Raw genomic sequence first — 7,282 nt, forward strand, 5'->3', positions numbered from 1 at the left:
CGCTACCACAGCGCCGCCTGCAAGAAGTATCGCAATCCGAAATTGGTGTTTTGGTTTCGATTGTCGTTTTTATAACTTCGAGTGTCGTCTGCCATTGAACTTATGGGTCAAGTTATTTGTTGAAATTGTCGATGATGGCCTCTCTCCGTAATTCTTCCCTTTGTTAGTTCGGGCCAAACTCTGATTCCGCATGTTTAAATGCATGTAAAACGCAGAAATGCTTTTCTCCAATAACCACCGGGCCGATCTTAATGAAATTTGTTAATTTTGAGAGAAAAAGTTAGATTCTAGTGACTATTGGAAGCAAAATCTTAATGTAGAGCCTGATATTTATTTTTTTATTTTCAGAAATTGGTCAATTTGAAAATTTTACAAATGTAATTAATCGATTAAGCAATTAATGATCCCGTCACTTAATCAACGAACCGGTCATTTGATTCGTGAATTATGGTCAATGATTCGTTAATTAAGTCATTAATTAAGATTAACTTTGTTACCCGGGCGGCCAGTTGAGCTGACGTTAATTCTTGCTGCGTTCAGTTCGGAGAAAAAGCACGACGTATGTACTACATGATGTAGAATCTGGTAGAATCTATTGCTACAGCAGTGTTTCGAAATTTCCGTTGTCACAGCACGCAGTAACGATCGACGGCATCGTATATCGATGTGATTCTGTGCTGCGTGATTGCCGAGTTCTCGCACGCAAATGTGAGGGATGGAGGGTAAGTTAGATGCAGTGGTTCATAAACAACTTCATTGGTTTCTTGTGGGGCTCTCTGCATGTGCAGTGCAGCACCTGTCGTTCGGCATAAGAGAAAGAGGGGGGGGGGGGGGGTCGTCTTGATCTTTTTTGATACTAAAAAAACCTTCTTGTTTGTCATTCTCTTTATCCGACTCTTGGCGTTGAAATGACTCCAATAGTCAGTTTTTTTATATGTATATCAAGTTCTACATCTGCAAATGGCATCCCAGTAATAAAAAGCAAGAATTGCTCGAACCAATTGGAAATTTCCATCTGGAACTAATTGGATATTTGCAATTCTGCTTTAGGAAGCCAATTGGAAAAATCCAACAAGAACAATTGGACCAATTTCTTTAATTTTTTTTAACACAGTCGAACCCAATTGGTCTCTGAATTGGACTCTTTGGGACCATCATGAAAAAAAAAAAGTTGGAAAAGAAATGAAACCCAGATGGGCCCTCACATCAACATAACACCGATATACTCGAAACTCTTTTTCGAGAAGCATGCTCATGCATGAACACACACTGTGACAATTCTCTTCGCTGACAACCAATATTCACCATTTCACTATATGAGAGAGACGTCAGGTGCTATATATGTAAGCAATATTTAATTGACAAAGTGATGCCAGTGGTTCATGAGAAATAGGTAAAATTTCAAGAGAGATTTTTATCTTGATAGAAAGCTAAATTGTTCTGTCCAATGATCACACCAAAATACAAAGATCTTCTACTTGAAAACTAACATTATAATTCTGCTATTATTAGTATAAACTATTTTGCTGTTTCACAATATTACTCATCAATTGTGTCCACTTGGGACCAATTGTCATACTATGCAACCTCCAGTGATGTCCAACTGGAACCAACTGAACTTTTCATGATGCCCAATTTGAACTAATTGGACTTTGCATGAAGCCAAATTGGAACTTGGCCCTCCTATGATGTCCAATTGGAACCAGTTGGATCCCATTCAAAAATCCAAAAGGCCTCAACAACAGGCCTTTTTTATTGGGATTGCTGCAGCTGCTGCCTGATCATTTTATGGCTTTTGTAGTTACGTAAGAGGGGAAGTTACGCTTATTCAGTAATCTTGTGTTGCAGCCAGTACATCACGCATGGACACATATGCTTGCAACCGGTGCCACCAGAGGACCCACTCCTTGTCATCTCTTTTTCGTCATTTCTGCACCTGGCATGGCACGGAGGACAACTGGAAATGTGACTTGGAAGGCTGTGAAAAAACTTATAGGCTTTATAGCTCCTTCCGTAAACATGTCAGCCGTCATCACAATCATCTGTTCCTCCAGACAACCACAGCTGATGCATCCTTGGCACCCCGTGCTGACAACCTCGAAGAAACACTACAAACTTATCCCACCCAGCCTGTTGGGCAAGCAGCTGAACAGGCATGCTTGGATGTTGATATTTTTAACACCAGTGGTCAGTGTGTTGATGTTGGCACTCCTGACAGCAGTGTTCAGTGTCTTATGGTTCTGTCTTCGTTGTTGCTAAAGTGGCAAGAAGGCAGGCAGTTACCTGAGAGCACCTTGAATGAAGTTACGAATGATATGATAAACTTCATTTCAGAATTTAGAGCAGACTTCAATGCAACCACTATTACAAAACTTGAGCAGCTCAGAACAAAAACAGGCCGAGAAAACTGGTGGAAAACTTCACATACGTTTGTTCCTCCGCGGACAGTATACCTTGAAGATCAAGGTACTTCTGACAGCTATGAATACATTCCAATTTTGGAAACATTAAAGGCTGTCTCAAGTGCCCATGACATTTTCCAAACAAATCGCAAACCTTCTTCAACTCTTCTACAGGATGTGCCTGATGGCATGTACTTCAAGGAGCACTACTTGTTCAAGAATGCCAGCAATCAGAAACTTTTTGCTCTACAGCTGTACTTTGATGAATTTGAAGTCTGCAATCCCATAGGAAGCAAGCGTGGAAAACACAAAGTCTTGGCTGGATATCTAACAATTCTAAACTTGCCACCCCGATTTCGCTCGAAAGTTGACAGCAAGCACCTTGTTCTTCTTGTGAAAAATTCCACTGTAGCCAGATTCACATTGCACAGAATTGTCCAACCATTACTTGAGGACATACAGCAGCTAGAATCCCAAGGAGTTGCGATTGATGGAGAACTCATTAAAGGCTCTCTTCTTTATGTCTGTGGAGATAACTTGTCTAGCCATCAAATTGGCGGTTTCCGAGAATGCTTTTCATCGGGGCCAATCTGCCGTTTCTGCTTGGCAAAGAAAGAGGACATCAGTGAGAAGTGGAATGAAGAAGAGTTTATCGTTCGAACACAGAAAATGCATACTCAACATATTAATCTGTTGAAGACTGATTCAAGCCTCAGCAATGTTTATGGGATCAGTGGTGAAAGCTGTCTAAGTTCACTTCAGTCATTTGATGTGACGAAAGGCCTTCCGCCTGATGTTATGCATGACCTGTTCGAAGGAGTCATTCCATTTGCCATGAAACACGTCTTGCGCCACATTATGTCATGCCGTGTGTTCACTCTTGATCAGCTAAATGAGAGGCTTAGCTCATTTCCCTTGCAAGGAGGGGAGAAAAAATCACGACTACCTCCTCTGTCCCATCACTCAGTGTTTGGCACATCAGCCATAAAAGGTTCTGCTGCTGAAAAGCTTTGTTTTTTTCGGTTCTTTTCACTGCTTGTGGGCGATGTAGTTGCAAAGGGAAATGCTGCATATGATGTGTACCTTGCATTGCGTGCAATCGTTGACATTGTACTTGCACCACAACTGTGCTGTGGTGCAGCTGCGCAATTGCAAGTCCTCATTGATGATTTTTACATTGCATTTAGAGAAACTTTTCCAAATGTAAAAATCATTCCGAAAATGCACTATATGATCCATTACCCCAGGCTTATTCTTTTGTATGGTCCTCTGTGCAAGTTGTCCTGCATGCGTTTTGAGGCAAAACATCAATTTTTCAAAACAGTTGCAAGGAAAACTCGTAACTTTAAGAACATTTGTGGAACCCTGAGCCGCCGACATCAGATGCAGTTTATGTACTCATTAACCCAACCACTAGAATCTGTGGCTACTACAGGTAGTGCAAGAATGGACATAAACTCATTACCAGACCTTTTGAAGGACAGACTGCATGAGCTTGACATGCATATGGCAGATGTGCATAGTTTGACTTCTGTCAAAGTGTGTGAAAGAAAAATCAGTGTGGGTTGTATGCTGCCACTCTTTGTACCAGATGATGACCTTCCACACTTTGCCCAGGTTGTGTTGATTGTGTCCTGTGACCAGAAATATTTTCTTTTCAGTTCAATTTTTGAAACAAAGTATTTTGACGACCACATGCATGCTTTTGTCGTGGAAAACACAGCTCACAATGTCATAGTTGAAGACACTGCACATGTGTTTTATGACCCACTGTACCTTTACAAGGTAAGGAACACAAACTATGTCAACCCTCGCTATGCTTTCTTCACTAGTGCAGACTGACGACTTCTAACAAGAGAATAAAATAGGCAGTTCAGGTCTTGTAACCAAGTACCAGTGACAAACGAACATACAGAGCATTGTTGCAAGTGGCTTGAACTAGCGAAGAACACTCCTCTTTGCCACATGTTTTTTTAATTTAAAATATTTTGTTGGGCCAACCAGCTTGGATTCAGATGTCACTTAATTTGGTTTGCAGTAAATCACACAATGCATAAACAAATGCAATTAGTTCAATTCAAGCAGAATGACGAAGTATACTTATTACAAGGATGACTACGCATTTTGGACAACCTTAAATCAATTTAGCTATGCTATATTTTTCAAGCGGACGAAATGAAGACAACAAAGTTAGTGTCAACTGTACCCAGCCAGACTTCAAAGAGATGCGATAGGGGTAAGTGCCCTGAAAGTGCGCATTACAGATGAAGTTCACATTGAGAATATACATATAAACATTACACAGCTGTGAGCAACTCTGCATGTTTTAAAGTATTTTCTTATGTTAGACTTTTGTGGTGACTTGTGCAGTTGATGAAATGGTGCGTCTACTCGTTAATCTCATTAATGCATTGAAATGGAAGTACAATGCATTGTATTGCATTTTACAGCAAAAAAGGTGCCAAATAAAAGGCATTACTGAAGTGCAACATGAGCATATTTGGTTGCTTTCATTTGTCAACTATGTTCTGTAATTGCAGTGCTTTTACTCAGCAGGATGCATTGAAGAACAAGTTCATGCGTATTCATAACAATGCTTAGTGCAAACAGGAAGACACAAAGAGAAAGGACAAGGCAATACTCTCAACCAACATCTTCAGTACACCACACTTCTATACTTACTTGTAAAAGTTTTTATAAGCTTCCTTAATCTTTGTAAGTAGGTATAGAAGTGTGCTAGACATAAAAATACATTCCAGACATAAAAAGCATGAGTGGAGAAAATGCCATTACATCACAAAGATCAAGGGAGTGATATCAAATAGAAGTTTCTAGTAAACAAAATGCAATGTTGTGCAGAACAACAGCAGCAATAAATCATAGTGTTAACTGGCACCTTTATTACGTCACGGTTCTAGTTACAGGAACCCAGACATAAGAAGCGCAAGAATATTCTGATCAAAGTAATCTACAAAAAACGCTACAGATAATTATTGGGCAGGAGTACCCTGGATCCATATCGATGTACCTTTGAGTCGAGCTTGCCAGGTGCACATCTTGCAATGCCCTGTTAGGTGCCAGGTCATTTGTGTCAATAACGACTGCTCAGATGCTCCTCCAGGTGCTCATTAATGCAGCGGCCAGTCTGGCCAAAGTATATGTTGCGACATGATGAGGGAATTTTATCATCTACTCCAACAGCACAGTCTACAAACTCGGCATGTTACTTTTTGCAATGCAGTTTCTTAATCCTTCGTGACACACCGCTACAGAACCTCGACAGCTTGAGAGGTGAAGAGAAATTAAGTGCTACATGGTGCCTGATTGCCATGTTCTTCCACTTATAAACTATCCAATAATGGTGCTGTTGCTCAGCACATTTATGTCCTATTCTTTGTGTTTATTAGAATATACCATATAGGGTTTTCAAGCGGTGGTTTGTTACCATGGGCATATACCAGCTGTAAAAGCCAAATTTCACAGTGGAGCTGTTTACCAAGAGTTACACAAAGGTTTTCGTATGGTGGCATGCAGTCACATTGCCAATATCAACTTGTAAGTTCAACAGAACATGGTGTGGAACCCTCAATTTGCTTTGAAATGGAATGATCAATTGCTATGAAGAAAAGTTACCATGCGTATAGCTCATTCAAAAAGAAAACAAATTATATGCTCATATATTTAACTAGTATTTCATAATTTTTGTTCTTCGCATTGTGTAATTTTGGCTTTGTGGTTGATGACACCAAGAAGTTTGTAATAAGAAAGTAAAAAGCTGTTAATGCAATGCAGGCTACATGACTAACAACAACTAGGCACAGCCTTTTTCTATTGAAGCCTCAATTGAGACTGTCATTAACAAAAGCCAGCCAAGACTCCACTTATAGGCGGCAGCAACTGCTCTTGCATTCAAGCATAGTTGTGGCTGGCTGTACTTAATGATCGCTTTCACGCAAGCTGTGTGTGAGTGAGCCCATGGCTGACCGTTCCTAATGACGGCTCCCATGCAAGAACTGCTGTGTTGCTGTAATGCAGGCTGCATGGAATCCATCACTAACAACAACGAGCCACAGCCTCTCTCTATCACAACCTGAATTGAGATTGTCATTAACAAAAGCCAGCCAAGACTGCACTTATAGGTGGAAGCAACTGCTCTTGCATTCGAGCATAGTTGTGGCTGGCTGTACTTAATGATCGCTTTCACGCAAGCTGTGTGTGAGTGAGCCCATGGCTGACCGTTCCTAATGACGGCTCCCATGCAAGAACTGCTGTGTTGCTGTAATGCAGGCTGCATGGAATCCATCACTAACAACAACGAGTCACAGCCTCTCTCTATCACAACCTGAATTGAGATTGTCATTAACAAAAGCCAGCCAAGACTGCACTTATAGGTGGAAGCAACTGCTCTTGCATTCGACCATAGTTGTGGCTGGCTGTACTTAATGATCGCTTTCACGCAAGCTGTGTGTGAGTGAGCCCATGGCTGACCGTTCCTAATGACGGCTCCCATGCAAGAACTGCTGTGTTGCTGTAACGCAGGCTGCATGGGAGCCATCACTAACAACAACGAGCCACAGCCTCTCTCTATCACAACCTGAATTGAGATTGTCATTAACAAAAGCCAGCCAAGACTGCACTTATAGGTGGAAGCAACTGCTCTTGCATTCGACCATAGTTGTGGCTGGCTGTACTTAATGATCGCTTTCACGCAAGCTGTGTGTGAGTGAGCCCATGGCTGACCGTTCCTAATGACGGCTCCCATGCAAGAACTGCTGTGTTGCTGTAATGCAGGCTGCATGGAATCCATCACTAACAACAACGAGCCACAGCCTCTCTCTATCACAACCTGAATTGAGATTGTCATTAACAAAAGCCAGCCA

The sequence above is a fragment of the Dermacentor andersoni genome, chromosome 3 (assembly GCF_023375885.2).
Source record: "Dermacentor andersoni chromosome 3, qqDerAnde1_hic_scaffold, whole genome shotgun sequence".
Lineage (NCBI taxonomy): Eukaryota > Metazoa > Arthropoda > Arachnida > Ixodida > Ixodidae > Dermacentor > Dermacentor andersoni.